The sequence below is a fragment of the Falco punctatus genome (assembly GCF_963210335.1).
Source record: "Falco punctatus genome assembly, chromosome: 15".
In the NCBI taxonomy this organism is placed as follows: Eukaryota; Metazoa; Chordata; class Aves; order Falconiformes; family Falconidae; genus Falco; species Falco punctatus.
This window is the reverse complement of record NC_137595.1, coordinates 7,351,419-7,368,460: the sequence shown is the minus strand read 5'-3', so window position 1 is coordinate 7,368,460 and position 17,042 is coordinate 7,351,419. Positions and strand designations below refer to the sequence as shown.

Sequence of the window (17,042 nt, the reverse complement as noted above, 5' to 3'; positions counted from 1 at the left end):
AATAATACACAGGAAAATTAAGTATGGGAGAAGACCGTCTTCTTCTAATTCCTTGAGCATTTAATTTCCAAATGCCCTGCAGTGGAATGTGTCTCGAGCAGGAGCTTAATGGCTACCAATGGAGTTCCAGCAGTGGGAAAACAAGTCCCGGCAGAACAAGGAGCATTTTTTTGCACAGAGGAAAATAGGTTATCTGTTAAGAAGGCTTTTTTTTTCTTTCCTTCAGTCCTCCACAGCTATGTCCAGTTCCAATTTTTATAATAAACTAAATTATTAACTCAAGTTGACAGATTGGTTGGTGTTGGTAATAGGCTTTCAAAATGATTAGTGATATATACTCATTACCCAAATTAAAAAGCCATATTAAAAATAAGGAGAGGAAATGTAGCGGCATTATCAAAGTAATAATTTCTATTTAGTGCATATCTTTCCTGAACTTTGGCAAATGTTGAATTATGCAAGACAAACACTAATCTGAAAGCATTCTAATTAATGGTGGTATTTCTTTGCTATCAAATTAAAACCAACACATTACGGTGCATCTGATTTAAATGTTATTGCAAGTTCTTCACAGTTTAAGGAAGATAGTTGATTTGTTTTAAAATATTACACCTATACCCAAGTTGCCAGGCTTGAGCCATATTCTTCCTTTGCAGAATAATTATTAATGGGAAAGACTTATATAACTCAAATAACACAAATATTTGTTTTGTTATTCAGTATTTCAACCATCTCTAGGGAAAAAAAAACCCAACCAACAAACCAGAGATGAGTATCTTGACATCAATTAATCACAGTGCTTTGTTATCCAGGGTTTGCTACGGTTTTCACCAGCTAACAGAATCAAACAGTTGCTTTCACCTTAAAGATGAAAACACATTTACTAAACTTCTTTCAGAATAAAACAGTAATCAGGCAGCTAATTAAGCACATTGTAAGTACTGAGCTTTTGAGCTAAAGACCTGTCCAGGCTGTAACATCATTTTTACTTTGTTATTATATGCAGAATGCTAATAAAAATATAATTTTGAAAAAAAATCACATTAGTGATTTGCTTGAGTGAATGTAGATGTCAAAAATGCTAATCTAGAGAAGCTGTCATGAGTTTAAATAGATTTTTCACCGACTTGCCATTCTTAATTATAGCTCAGCACCCTGTACAGGTTAAAAATGCCGGGTTCCTTCGAAACAAAATATGAGCTCCTTACCATCTCGTCAAATTCTCCTTCTCTTCCTTTCAAACGGATCAATCAGATGCCAACACATAACATTTTTCATTTACATCTTTTCTTAAGCTTTCTTATCCATTGCAATTATATTTTTACCCAAACCTATCCTGAAGGGGATAGAAGAGATTTCATGGAAGAAGCATAATTGGCAATTGAGCTTGCTCTTTCGTGGGCTTCTTTTATGAGAAAAGACAGCGTTTCGAGTTGTAGAAATTCAGCACTTAAATTAGGGGGTATGCTGGCTACTTAGTTAAATAATCTAGAATAATCAGGTCAGGAGGGAATAGCACATAGCTTTCACTTAATGTTTTGTATTAATTTTTCAGATAATGTAATTCTGCATACTATCTGCACATTCAAGAGCGCATCAAAAAAAAGCTGCAAACCGGAGGATTGACAAGTTGCTAATCCAATCCTCTGACTGTCACAGGGTGCCATGTAAAAGGGTTACTTTGTTCTTTAAGAGCTGATTGAGTTCCATTAGTATCCATATTCAGAGCCCTGGGCACAATATTAATGCTAATACCGTTGTTACGGAGATGGAAAGCCGTTAAGAATGAACAATAATCAGCTCACAATATCATTGGACATATTCATGCAGCTTGTAGTGTGGTGAGATCCGATAGCTCTAAACCTTTCTAAAGAGAAAACGAAAATCCAATTAACATCATCTGTGTAAACCTCCTCGGCTACTTTCACTGGAGATGACCTTGGGCAGCTGTGTTGCCATTTTGCCAAAACCTCAATTATGTCTTTAATTCAGCAGCATTGCTGGGCTTTGCCCAAGCAGAAGGCCTGGTGCCGCAGCCCGCCCCTCACGCCGGGCACTAGCTGCTCGCACAAGTCGTGCCACAGCTGCCGGGGCTGTGGCAGTAGCCGTAGCGCCAGCGGGCAGCCACCGGGCTTCCAGCTTCATGAGTCCATAGGGACGCTCCATCCCACCACAAGAAAACTCCCCTCCCACCTCCAGCCAGAATCCCAGCTCTCAGGCGTGCCCTTCCACCACCGTTCCGGCAGTGCCCCCGATACCACCGCTGTGGGGCAGGGGGCTGGTGAGACCTGGCAAGTGGCTAGTTGTGTCCTGTCAGTGGGGCACGTGGCGAGGGGAGGAGAGGGTCCACGTGCCCCAGCCCGAGGGGGGTGGCAGACCCAGGCTTTGCCACCCAGTTCACTGGGCTCGGGGTCACCCAGCCTATGCTCAAAGGAAAAGCTGCTCCTTTCGAACAAAGGTTCCTTGCAATCAATTTGAATTGGACCTAGAAAAATTCTAATTATGAGCAACATTTAGCCTGATGGAAAAAAAAAAAAAAGGGCAGTATTTTAATTTGTGCAGGATATGAATTTATCTGAATTAATTGCCTAAGGTAGGGTGAGGAAGTAACCGCTGTGGAAGAACTCACAAAGGATTTATTTTTGAACGAATTTACTGTCCTGTCCACTTGATATTTTTCATTAAGCCAGAAAGTAAACATAGGTTTTTACAGCCTGCCCTCCATCTCTCTTTTATTTTTTTGACAAGCAGCCTGCTAGACTAGCAGATCCTGCATGGCAGCGAGCATTCATCCTGGTGGCCACACGGCCCAAGCTTTCCACTAGGCAATACGATCTATAGCAAGGTCTGGTCCTAACCACCACATAGGACTCAGAGGAGTGAGGATCTTGATGGGAAGAAGCACAGTCATTGCCAGCCAGCATGGACAGCTTCTGGCCATAAAACTTTTCCCTCTTGTGACTGTACAATTCACGGGAAAAGAGGGGAAAGACTTGTTACGGACCGAGATGTTCAACATGAATTGTAAGTTATGTTCAGCCTGAAACTTTGTTACAGCTGCTGTCAACAGCACAAGTGAAGGATCCCAAAATATAAAGCATTTTGAACTCTTTCTTTTCATTTCCTTTTCATTATACCAGGACTATATTGCCTTATCTCAAACACACACTTGCATATTTGCACTCTGTAATGGAGAAACAGCACTACATACAGGTCCCTAAAAGTAAACACCAAACTCTGCAAATCTTGCGTATAATTAGGAAGATTCTTCTGGATTTATTATTTTTCCCCAAAGCTGTTACTGCTTGATTTGGCTGTCATCTGTGTCACTTCTATGGGAAGATTTTCTCTGTGTTAGAAAGAGAAAATCAGAACAGCAAGCTAATAACTTGTTACAACAGTGAGATTTAAGGCAGAAAATAATGAAGCAGAGCTGCTGACAGCACTATGGTTGTTGCACCTCCTCCTTAAATGAAACAGGTCAGGATCACCCTTTGCTTTAGAGGGTCTCTTAAGAAGGATCAGCACAGATGATGCTTGTGCACCTGAGGGACACAAACATTATTTGAGTACCTGTATCTTTTGCTGGCCAGGTGCATACATTTTGAGCTGAATATTGGCTGTGACTTTAGACTGAAAAGAAGATATTTAGCTTCCCTTTAAATATCCCCAGCCCAAGACCAATAAAACAAATTCAGTCTCAACTTTATCCTTTTGATTTAATTTCCTAGTGTATTAATTTTGGCCATTCAGTCTCATTGATCTGTTGAGTCCATTTCAGCTGTGACCTTGATTTGATTGCTTAATTGGCTTAGCAAAGCCTGGATGCATTAGCACTATAATGTGCTTGCTTGATTTCTGTATGTGCTTGCTTATTCTTTCTTGTAAGATCTATAAAAAGTAAACAGAACTTGTTTTACATAAAATGGCAGTCAGGCTTAGAAATTCCAGGGCAAAGACAGTCTCAGGTATATGCATACCACTTCTGTCCTCCTAGCGTAAGCAGCAGAATAGTTCAATCTTACCTTGTTCCGATCTGGAAATGTTTGACCGGTGACATGCGCCCTTCAGTAAAACTTTCTACTTTAACAGATCACTGTCCAGCAACAGCTTGGCTGAGGCATGAGCTCTCATTTTCTTCAGATGACTGCTGTGGGGGTTGTTTCTGCTGGCAGAAGCAGAGTAAGTAACAGCCGATGGCAATATCTTCTGCAGATACAGTAAAACTTTCTTATATGTTTCACTCAGGATCTTATCATCATTATACCTGACTGAACCAAATCTCTGCTGCTGTGATTTTATGCATGCCAATGCAATGCACTGGCATTTCTGTGTTTGCTTCATTTGCATTTAAACAATCAAGAATTTTAATTAAAATGCATAAATGAATCATCTACTAAAAGCTCTATCTCCCGTGTTATTTATTTTTTATATTAAACCTTCAATTTGATGGATAAGCACTGTTGTTGGTCATTTCTGCTAAAATGATCCCATCAGCAGTGAAATATTTGACAAATCTGATGTTAAATTTTTCATCCCTAGCTTTCAGCACTTGTGGTCCACTAAGATAAATGGTATGTCTCACACTTTTGATCTATTCTTTGAAGCTCTTTGGGACCAGAAATCTGTTAAAGAGGGAGAGGTACAGGTCAAAAGGATCTTGAGATCTAAGCAGTGCTCTCCTTACAGCTTTCTTCATATTGCCCAGCACATCCATGGCGGTAAGAGTGTCCTTTACTTCTTCAGTGTCTTCCATCTGTGACGACCATCACTCCTTTCTGTACAGGGACAGAATCTGGGACTTTGGTACTGACCTGTTGATGGAACGGAAAGTAATGTGGACTTTCTCCTAAGTGAGGCCCATTTTCATTATGCCTTTTATAAAATTTAATTATTTTTTTTAACCATGTGACAGTGGTATCTGCAGTCATCACAAAAGCTCTTACTACTTCCAGAAAGCACTGCTTTCCAGCTGGGCACTGAAATTTAACTCTAAGGAAAGTAATTTGTCCCAAGAACTGCATCCTATAGAGAATAAAGCAGAAAACACACTGCTGCCAGCTTCTCTCAGAGGATTACTGTAAAACTAAACTAATAACAATGCGGCATTCCTTCAGAAACTGAAATCTTGCTCACATGTTCAGAAGCTGTAAGAGTAACAGCATCATCTGGTGGCTTCTGCCACAAAGAATGGATTAATTGATTTTTTTGTTCTACTTTCATTTAAATTCCTCATCTCTTGGGTGAGGCCAGGTCCTGAAGGAATGTGAGAGAGGGAAAACAGAGAGAAAATAATATAAATGAGAGAAGGTAATAAGGAAATCCTCAGTTACACTGAAACATTAAACTGCATCTGAATATCTCAGATCTTTTAAAAAGGATTTCTAAAAGAACATTGAAAAACACCGTCATCATTGAAGTCAATCCTCATTTAAGGCAATGCCAGATGTGGTTGGGATTTTCGAAGCATGCGTTAAGAACAGGAATGATGCTACTAAAGGCCTTGAACCTTACATAAGGACTGGGATAAACCTCAACAAAATCATAAGACAATTCCTTTTGACTATTTCTTTTGTAAGTGCCAAATTAAACCCTTCCAACTCCTCCTGCATCTTCCTTTTGGAATTCTTATTATTGATCCTCTTAACTTTTGGAAAGGTGGCATGTGAAAATGAGATGAACATACATTAGTTTGCAACAGAGTCTCTGCTATGAACAAGTGCTATTCTGATTATGACTGTAAACCAAGCTAACCCACCAGAGCTTACATGTACAGTTGGTGTAGGACTCGAGGCTGAACCAGCCTGCCTCAGGTATTAAACCTCCCTGACCTAAATGGGCTGAAGTATTCCCAGAAGTGTCCAAGGTCCCCAGTAAGACGTTTACCACAACCCAGATGAAGCAGAAGGGCCACACTAACCTATAGAATCCAAAGTCTTCAGGATTAGGTATTGCAAAAGCTTATTAACAAGGCAATAAAATGAAAATTATTCCTTCTGGCTTTATTGGTGTGCAATGTCTGTTTTACATTCATACAGTTTCTGTCCTATCCTTGGCAGTTGTCTTCTTTGTTGTATTCTTACAAAGAGAGAAATATCAAAACATTAATTTAAGCTGTCACAATGCAAAGGGCTGACAGTCATATAAAGAATTATCATTATGGCAGAGAATGGAGACAAGTTAGCGAAGGAAAATTAAAGTGACTAGCTAAACAGAACCAAAGTTCTTGAAAAATCTAGGATATTGCCATGACAATTCAAATTGCTCCAACTTTTTCTTTTCGTATTTTTCAGCACTTTCCTACACGGTCTATTATCAGTCTGATGGGGGAAAAAAAAAAAAAGAGAACAAAATCACTTCATATACATGCTAGTTTTAGTGAAATATGTATTTTAAAAGAGAAGATTCATCCTGAACAAGTTTGTGCAATAAGATAAATTGCAACTAACATCAATCTTTGTAATTTTCCATAATTGTAGAAGTCAGGCTGACCAAGATTACAGCCTGTCTAATCCTTCTTACTCATGCATACAATATAGAAATGTTTCTTCATCCTCTTCAGAGCTTTTTTTGAAAACAAGAATGATTCCTTTCTAGCAAACAATAAGATTCCTCCAGGCGGTGGGTCAGGGTCTCAAAGTGTTTTATATGTTCATAAGAATAGTTTTAATCATTTTACAAATAAGATAAGGAAGAAAGTAGTTAAAAGAAGAGAGTAACCACTTCACTCCTGTTACGCTTTTGAACAATAGCTCTTGGAACATTTTACTATGACTCTGAAGAAAGTGAGAGCACAAGAGCCTCAAGGTGCACATCTGTGCCCAGCAAGCTAGACCCCTGCAGCCTGAGTAGCTTGCTTTCTCTGGTCAACCAACAGATTTTTTTGTCATAAGACAAGTTTTCAGCAGGGAGTACAATACGTAGTCTTGTGCTCTGTCCTCTCGTCGTACGCTCCCTGGGTAAGAGGAGGATGCTAAGAATTTAATGCAGAGCTGGTGAAACTCTGCATCCCATCTTCCTCCCTAATGTCCACTGCCTTCTAGCCATAGTATCTGCAGTGCAAATTAAGTCAGTTAGCATTGCAGTGACTAACCGATCAGACTACTAATGAAGCTTGAGTCCACAAGATTGCTTTATGTAGTCAAAATTTATAATTAATTCTCATACACATAAGCAATCATTGAGTTAGTTCAGCTAGCACATCAAAAACAGATGAAAATACCAAAGGCTGAGCAAATCAGTCTTCCCAAGGTAGATGAATGAGAGGCTTACATGACTAATGCCAACAGGGCAGAGGCACAAAACTCCCTGTGGATGTAAGGACATAAGATCCTTTCCACTTGTTCATCATCCTTATGTGCCTTTAAGCGCTGTAATCCTGGAATTAGAAAAGCAGACTGTTTAGAAACACCACAGTAGGTAGCCTTGAGGTTGTGTGTATATTCAGCAGCAGTAGGCACTCAATTCAGTAAACGCCAAGACCAGCCTGCCAGCGTTGCCAGCCAGCGCCGCCTGGCCAAGGCCTGGTGTGTCCTCCCAGGGCTGGACCCTCTGCACAGTGAAGTCACACCTAAAACATCTGTGTGGAGCAGAAGATAAAAAAGAACACTGAAGGACTACAAATCACTATTATTCTCCAAATAAATTAGATGTACATTATGACTTGGGAAAGCAGACAAGAAAACACTTAGAAACGTAATAAATGTGAATTGCTGCAGTCACACCAAACGTAGCTTCAGTTCCCTAATTGTATCAATTATTTTTTATGATTGTGATCTCAAAGATGTTAACTTTTGCTAAGAAGACATATTTGCAAATCACTTTTATTGCCCTCTGTGAATAGTGTGAATGTGTTTATGAGGCTTTGGCCCTCTGACCCCTCTTTGCAGTGTCCTGAATCAGCTGGAAGAACATTAGGCACTTTAGATGCTCCTGCTTGAAGCATCCAGGCAGTCCTAGAACTATTTGGGCTACTCAAATGGAGTTTTTATATAAGCTGTCCTTTCACTGATCTCAGGGCTCCTACAACTGACCTCCCTCTTCACATTTCTCACTCTCTCTTTCATCTTTAAATCAGATATGTTTTACTGTGAGGAAGAATTTGACCATTTACTATTGTATTCTGAGGAATAAGCCTACTAGACCAAGCATTCAAGGTAATTTCATTTCTGCGATAGGAGGTATAATTGAAGAAGCATATTTTCAATGTAAGACACTATCTAAAACTAGTCCCTTGTATGAACCCTGGTCAACTATATACAATCCTCTTTAATACGGCCTTTGATAGTATGCATTTAGCACTCCAGCGCAAAGCCTCAGAAAGGGCACTGGATGAAATTAGTTCCGAAAGAACTGGAATAGTAACAGAAGTCTCTTTCTCTGAATTAATGACAATCTTAAAATCTCAACTGCTTTGAAACAGCACTTTAATCCACAATGAAAATGTTTGCATAGCATTTAAAAAATACAAACAGGATTAACAAAAAACTTTCCAAGGACAAGATATATTGGATTGGCTTTTAAGACCGAAAGGAAAGTTCAGTGCCTTCACTTTTTCTTTTTTTTAAAGTGGTTCAGAGAGAGAAGCTATAATTAGATGAGGGTAAAACCCAACCTTCCCCTCCTCTCCCCCAAACACCAGTTTGAATATTGCAGTTTATTTAGTAACCATATATCACCATCATAAATATAAATCTTACTGATGTAGTGCGATTGGCAATAGGTCTGTGACAGCATTACTCATGATCATGCTTTCCAGGCGCTGTTGTAAGGCAGCCTGGGTAGTAAGAGCCTCCTCAGAGCTCATACCAAGATCAGTAACAGCAACCTAAGTGGTCCTAAGAGTAGGATCTCTGAGCAAGTACTTTTGGAACTTTTAATTTATACAGCTCTACAGCCTCCCCTACGGGGGAGGTACTTTTGGGGCAGGAGGCCATCCCTTCTATCTCAAACCCCAATGTTATGATGGGATGAATCAACTCATCTCTCTGTCAACTGCAGGAGAAGATTAAGCAACAAGCTTGGACTGGATAATCAAGCTTCAGAGGGCTACAATTAGACTAGGGGAATCCTTCTCCAAACATTTTTGGGCCTGGTGTTCAGCTAATCTGCGTAGACCCAGCCCACCCCCCTTGACAGAGCGTGTGCTGGTTCCCCCAGCTAAGGTTTTGGCCTTTGTAATACACACAACGTTCTGGATCCAGAAAGCAATGAGAGAAAATCTTCTGTAGGACAGAAAACCAAAGGCTTCCAAAAGAGAAGCAACTGCCTTGACTGCACCTCTATGAGGACACTGGTCCCAGCTGAGAGCATGTTTCTCCCTGAGGCTTTTTGCCAGCTTCTCATTTCTCCTTCATGTTCTCTTTTAGGCTGAGCAGAGCTGTAGCACCAGATCTGAACTTACTACCGCTGTTCAAAGAGAGATTGCAGCGCTGCACAGCGCGGGTGAAGGAGAAAGGCAGGCTGGAGTAAAGGTGAGCCTCAGGAAGATGAAACAGCATCATCTACAAATTGTCATGTCTGAAAGATATGGGCTTAAGAAAGCTCATCCTCATACAAAAGAAACGATTTCTTACCCCGCGCCAGACTCTGGCTTCATTTCTGCAGCAAGTCAGGACTGGCCTGGTGACCACGCTGCTGAATGCGAGATGAAGTCTTCCTGCCCTCTCTGTCCTGTTCCTCACTTTTAATCTTGCACATCTACACGCACATCTCAGCACCTGCACTGGGGACCCTGTTTCTTAAAGTGAATTTAGAATGAGATGAACAGGGATTGTTTGGGGAGCAAAGAGCAAACCTCTGCTAAGCCTTAAACCCTGTTCTTCATAGAGTTTTTGATTACTCCAGGGGTGTGTAGGCTGACACGTATGTACTTCTGCAGCAAGAGAAGTACAGCAAAAATGATTAGACACATGAGGAAAGAGGCTTCCGTCTAAAAGGTGATTAAAAGGACTGGCACTGTTTAGTTTGCAAAACACAAGAGTAAAAGATGGTACAAGAGAAGCAGGGAGAAGGGGCTATTTATTCTGTTTTCCCTGAAGAACAAATGTGCATGTAAAGGTGAAGGAAAAATTCTGGAAACATTTGTGCTGTGTATAACCAACCCTGCAACTCATTGCTGCAGGATTAGGTGGATTTTTCAGAAATATTTCTGAATGTGCTAGACACTACAAATAACAAGTCTGAGTTACCTAGGTGAAGGAAAAGCAAAACCAAACAATCTCCCCAAACTGTAAGTACGGTTAGTCCCTGTCCTTGTACTTAGATTGGTTAGAGATGGAATTATTGTCTCCAGAGGGACAGCATTATTTATTTATCAAGCACATGATATGGGAATGCTTGCTTCCTTCAAGCAGGAGGTTCTGTAGAAGGCAATTAAAACGGTCAGTAAATGCAGCTGTATGAAGTCATTGCCAACAGATTTCTTCCCGAATACATAAACTTAGTAATGGTCAAGTGGCTCAGGTTTAGTTATTTTGTTCTCGGCTGGTAATTTTCCCCAATGAGCTTCAACTACAGCTAGGTAATAGTCAAGGCTGTGTATGAAAATGAAATTAAGTATCTTCTTGTCCTTGGAAAGTTCATTGCTAATCCTGCTTGTTTCTATGCACTTATAAATGGTAAGTAAACACGTTCACTGTGGATATAGCCTATTTTGAGTTTAAAAGAGAAACTGTTGTACCTCCAATATTACTCCAAGCTACCGGTGAGTGGAGTCTGAATTTTAATGGTCCCCTCTGCATCAACCAGAGCTGAAAGTAGCCTCAGAGAGCGTGGCTCAGGGCGCTGATACGACATGGCAGTCCTGTGCTGTGCTGCTGGTGCTGCTGGAGGCTGGGCTCCCCGCAGCCTGCGCGTCTTCAGTTGGTGCTGTCAGATTGGGAATGCGCTGGAAAGCAGGGAAGGTGCCGCTGTGAACAGAATTAGTACCTGCTTAAAATGTACATGTATACGGAGAACAAACTGTCTTTTTAAAAGAATTTTAAATGCTACTTTTGGCTTATGAATAGTTTTCTTGCAACTGTCAGGCCATCTGCTCGGAGAGGGGTCTGTACAGTCGTGAAAGGGATCTTAAAATATACTCTCCTCATAAACATCTTTTGTTTGGAAAATCCACATGCATCACATAATGCAGTAAATGGCAGCACAGGCTGAACTGAAACATTTTTAAATGCCGAGGATGCAACCTTGGCTACAGCTTCCCCCACCCCCCTCCTCCCCTCTATTAATAAGCATGCTTTAAATGCACACTGAGACACATTCTCTTACAGACTCAGATTGGCAGCACCCACCTGCTGGGAAACATGCTAAGATAACTTCCTTGGGTACATCCAAAATACCAAACTGGGTTGTGGGCAGAAAAGAAACAGGCTTCTGCAAAGCAGCTCTCTCAGAGATTACATCACTCTCCCAGCCAATTTTCTGCCTACACTGCACCATTTTGTATAGGGGGTGGGGTGGGGGGTGGGGGGTGGGAAAAGAAAAAAAGCATACGTCCACGTGTATACAGTCAGAAAGGCCAAATTAAGGATGTGCAAGCACATCTAATTCTAGCATTTCCTAACTTCTGGGAGCTTAGTTTTTCAGAACTGCTTGATACTTAAATATATACAATACATACATATGCACATAAACATTTATTTTGTTTGCATGCTTAGAATATGAAACCGTGTGTATGAGAACAGCGTTGTGCTTTCCTTACCTTTTTTCTGTTTATTTTCATGATTCTTTGGTCGTTTTTTGTTTACCTGCTTTTTGTTATTCTAACGTAAGTTCAAATATACAAAATGCTAATTTTCTTTTACATAAAAATGTAATAAAACTTTCTGGCTTTCTTTACAAACAAATTTCAGCAGGAATGTTGATGGGATGCCGTATAACAAGTAAAGAAGAAATACTGTTTAATTATCTTCCATATAAAATCCAATAAAACGTTCTGGCTTTTCTTATTTTTCTGTACTGGGGATTAACATCAGCGTCTTTGTGATGAGAAATCTGCATTCATGGCTCCTCTATTTAGATTTAAATAGGAATTATAGTTCTTGGCAGAAAGGGATCTGTCAAATATCACAGCATTTGTGGCAGGTGGTCACTGCATTGCTTAGCACAGACATTGCCTGCTTAACCATAGCCTGAAGTAAACATCAAAAGTCAATTATTCTCTTTGTAAATATTTTATTTATATTTTGGAGGCTAACAAACATCTTTTTAGTGCTTGGCTGAGACCTTCCTCCATGGATCAAAATCCTACTGAACCTGCATTTGGGTGGCTAAAACTGTGTTTAGAAACCCAGGGATACCAGTGTAGTTACCAGCGTATATTAAGCTTCATAACACAATCCTCTGCTTGGAAACCTTTAATGACTTGGCTGGGTTGAAGTGGACAGAGCTAAAACTTGTCATGGTTGTTATCATTGCAGCTGCCAATTAGTACAACAATCATGTATTATTTTGCCAAAATCCCTTTCCTCAGTTAAACTGCATTTTGAATATAAATACTGCAAAAGAAAAAAAAAAAAAAAGGAAAATGTCTATTTCCTCAGATTTAACATTTTGGGGGTGGGAAAGCAGGAGGTCTGGTTTAGTAGCATGATAAATGTGTGCATAGTGGCACTACAGAAGTAACTTGAATGCACACTGAGTAGCAAATGTGGAACAAGAGATGAGCTCCAAGGGTCAAATGCCTTGAAGAAGTGTCTTGTTGCAGGGTAAACCTACTAAAATAAAATGACAGTATCTGGCAACAGTCACGCCTACATGGCAGAATCTGTCCCAAAACCACTGTTGTGGGGAAAATGTCTAAAGATGCTGCAATACATTTTAGATTCTTATTTGAACCCTATCTGAACTCTTTAGGCCATTAACTAATCAGATAATCTCATTTAAACAATGTTATAAAAATAATCAAGTACTTCTGCCTGTATAAGTATACATTGAATATATTTACCTTAAGGAACCGGGGGCTTCTTAGGTATTTACTCCTGACATTCAGGAAACAGGAGGAGTACAAAATGTTAAGGAGAAGCAGAATTCTCTGAGATGGGGCTGTGGGTAATTTTCCCTGTAAGCCTGTTTGGTGGTGAGTTAATTGACTCCCACATTACTGAAGCTGCAACGTACTAAAGTGCTGGGTGCTCGTTTTCCTTCGCTATTTGACTGGCAAAGGCCATCTGTTCTACCCCATCCATCCACATGCACAGTGTCTATTGTTGTCAACAGGATTCACGCACACGTGGATCAAGGCAAGCGTGTGCCTCTAACTGTTTTGATCCCAAGAACATGGATTTTTCATTTTCTTTGTTTCTTTGTGCTCACCTGGTAATAATACTTGTCATCTGAGAATTCATATTGATCTTGTCATTACCTTAAAATTGGATGACAATTACTATCTCTGTCAAAACTCGATCCGATGAAATGCCTCCAATTAGGAAGGAAAAAGAAGGAATCCATCACAGCAGGGAGCATTGCATTTGGCTTTAAAGTAGGGAAGCTTCTGTTAAACCGGTGCTGTTGGAAGAAGCAAATGGGAAAAAGTGTAACAGAGATTAGGATGCGAGTCCCCAAATCCACAAAATGAGGTACATGCATGAAGTGAACAGCCATTTAATTTTTGCAGTCCATATCTGTCTGCAAATCTGGGTTGGAACTCCTCTGATAATAAATGCCAGTAACTGTTGTTTTCATTTTCTGATATGGTCAGACACACAGTGGCAGTTGATGCCAGCCGTTGTGCATTTTCAAATCCAGTTCTGATCATCGGTATAATTATAATACATTATCTGGAGTAGATTTGCTGAAGTTCATGAAATGATAACAGGATAAATTACATCATGTTTCCAGCTACTGGTCTTACCTTGAAACTATATGTAAAGAGGCAGTGAAAGAATTAAAAACAAAAGAGCGAGTGCACTTCCATTGCCACTAACACTGGCACCAAAGCAAACAACTTATCCCTGCTAATTACAAATAAAATTGTGCTAATTACAGATTTTTTTGGTTTATAAATCAACCCTAAAAATTATTGTGCATTTCTCTGTGTGTGTAGGGGTGGGGGAATCTTTTTGCAAAACAAAGATGTTTGTTTTGTATTGAGTGAATGTTTTATTTAATTAAAAAAAAAACTGTCGATGTTTTGCTTCCAAGCAGGAAGCGAAGGGCCAGATTTGCTGCTGGTCTGTAACGCCGGTGAGGCTGTACCTGGGAGCTGGGAGCTGTACGTTAGTGCTTGGCTCTGCCTGAAGGGCTGGAAGCCTCCCCCACCCAGCAGAATGATCTTGGCTAAAGGCTGTTCTTGTGTGGGTTTCTCTGAACTGGGCCAGTAAAGGCTGTTTCCTCACAAATAAATGTGTGGCAGGAATCAGGCTTTTGGAGTTGTACAAGCACGCGAGCTCCTGAACATGAGTTGACACAGCTTACCTCCCTGAAAAATCGTGTTTTCTTAACTGTATGGAAGAGCTCCACAAGAAACTGAGGGAACCCAACCAAGCACCCCACGTTTTTAGCAGGTGGTTACTTTCCGAGCTAAAAACGGAGGATTAGTGTGGTGCAGAGATGAGTCACGCACCTCGCACAGCAGCAGGCTCTTTGGTAAAAGAAGGTGGGTGAGCTGGTGCTAACAGGTCTTTCCTCTAGCAAGCTGCATAGACAGAATTTCCTTTTCCTGAAATCTTTCTGCCCCCCTGTACTGTCATTAGCCAAACCTACTTGCTGACTCTGACCTACATTTGCAACAGTTCCCGAATGCAGCAGAACTGTGTTTCTGGGGAATTTGCTATTTACTAAAAATTTTAAACCAACCCATTTGAAAATGTTATATGCTAACTGAGGAAACACAGCAATCAGAAAAGTATACAAAACCCATGCAATTGTCCTGGACTTGTTTGCAACACACTGCTATTAATGAGCATCTGGGATGAGTATGGTATCTTGTACTATGGATCTCATGATCTGTACAATAATGGCTGATTTTAATTGACTTTTGCTTCATATAGCAAATCCCAATTGGAGAAGTTCCAGGACGCTGCTAGTGAAGAACTGTGGGCGGGTGCATGTTTTGAAGTGATGGTAAACATTGTGACATATACTGTGTGTACCACATATTCTCATATGCACATTTTGACTTTTGTTGCCTTGGCTTTCACACAGCATATCTAACATAGACATTTCTATTTGCCAGTTTGAGTGCAAATCTGTTAATATGTGAACACTGCTCGCCAGCATGCACCACCATCGCTGGACTTTCAGTACTTGTCTTCTCCTACAAAACAACCAGCCCTGCGTGCTCAGAGGGGCTCCACAGGACGGTGACATCCACGTGAGCAAGGCTGGTGGGACTGGGCAAATAAGGAGTGATGAGAGCTGCTATAAGAAATCATGACTTTGAGAACTTGTAAGTCAGCTCAGTATGATCCATTAATTTCCAGCGTAAATAACATTGCCAGGGGGGTCTTGCTCTTTTACTGTCATGAATTCTTTTTCCTTTTAAAGAGATGTTGGTAACTAATGCCAAGTTTGGTCAAACCATTTTAGTGCTAAAGTACTATTGGTATTAAAATACCTTTAAACGTCTGGGACTAAGAGCCAGATTACCTGTATGATGTATTTTAATGATTAGCCAACCCTTCTGCTTGAACTGAAATTTGTCCTCAGTCCACAGCAGCTCTTTGGGAACCTGGACTCAGCCAAGATTTGCAAAGGTTTTTTAATTTGACACTTTAAAAAGTCCCCTGCTACATATCCCATCCAACCTGGCCGCAATATGTTGTTGCCAATATTGGACAACTATTTGGTTTTAGGCTCTTTCTAGAAAAACATTTGCATCACATGCCACAAAGCTACAAGGTATTTATAGGCACTGAAGCTATTTGCATCCTTTCCCTAGCAATAAGGTGCCCAGAGCACAGGGAGGGTGCTCTGCTGCTGTCCCCACCACTGCCCGTGGTCCCCAGAGATGTAGCCAGAGAGCCTCTTACACCACTGCGGCAGCTCGTCCACTCTACCGCTGAAATATATTTTTTAAAAAGGAAGGAAAAAAAAAAAAAGGATACATTTTTCCTCACTGCAGCGTAACTGCTTCTCACAGAAACCACCTGGTTGCAGGCTGCTAGGCAAGATTCACGCAAGAGAGATTTGTATGTGAGCGCAGTGCAAGGGAGCCAGTGCCAGTGCAAAGTAGCTGCTCAAATCTGTGCTGAACCCAACGATATAAATGCTGGAGAATTGGTGTTTCTGTGAGGTAATACTTCCATCACATCCAATTCTAACGTTATCCAGCAAACTGCCTCGCCAGGAGCCTTCTTTGTATTGCAGGAAGCCATCTGTGATGGTAACTAAAATGAGAACGGAACAGGATTCGCTATGAGATGCTCGTCAGAAGTACTTCCCTCCGCTCTGCGGTTCCCACATTGCCAGAAGCAGCATCTCTCCGAAGGTGAGGAAGACATTATTACCACAAGCCTAGGAATTACTGCAAATGGATGTTGTGCCTTTCATGTGCTGCCTTTCATGGGGGTCCATACAGTCTCCACGGCTTGAACCATAATTTGTCCTTGGCTGGGACCATTAATTGCTATGGAGATGGTGGGTGGAACAATGGATCATTTTGAACATGTTATCTAAAGCCTCAGTTTCAGTCTTTTTAACATATCTCCTGGCAGAAAGTGCTGATTGTTTTCACTGCTCTCTGCTGCTTCTTGTTTAATTTTTCTTCCTCTATCTCCAAGTCTCTATCTTGGGTCTCTTTCTTTGCCAAACTATTCATTTATTGCTGGATAATCATGGGTTTGTGTTTCAGATGGCTTCCTATTTTGTTCATCTTTCCATTCTATTGTCCACATATTTTTTTTCTCTTCAAATTTTGCTTTATTGTGCAGTGGCAAGTGGCTATCTGCTAATGCCAATATTATTCCTTGAGAATTCTTTTTCCTTGCATCATCAAGGGTTTAAGTGGAAAGCCTTGAGAACTGTGCAAATTTCGCTCCTGAGAATATCCATCTTTTGAGGTAGCTGATTTTAATTAAAGAATACTCTCCCTCTCTCCCTCT

The 17,042-nt window shown here is 40.6% G+C and overlaps 1 protein-coding gene across 22 annotated transcripts in view; it reads right to left on the bottom strand.

Moving 5' to 3' along the window:
• Positions 1 to 17,042, bottom strand: part of LOC308053996 (uncharacterized protein) — a 295,467-nt gene that overhangs the window by 60,547 nt on the left and 217,878 nt on the right. For 15 of the 22 annotated variants that reach the window (XR_013923879.1, XR_013923880.1, XR_013923881.1 and 12 more), the window contains one exon: positions 4,026 to 13,506. The gene's annotated coding sequence lies outside the window, so the exon portion shown is untranslated. The remainder of the gene's footprint in view (positions 1 to 4,025; positions 13,507 to 17,042) is intronic. The other 7 variants (XR_013923888.1, XR_013923889.1, XR_013923890.1 and 4 more) reach the window with 7 other exon arrangements.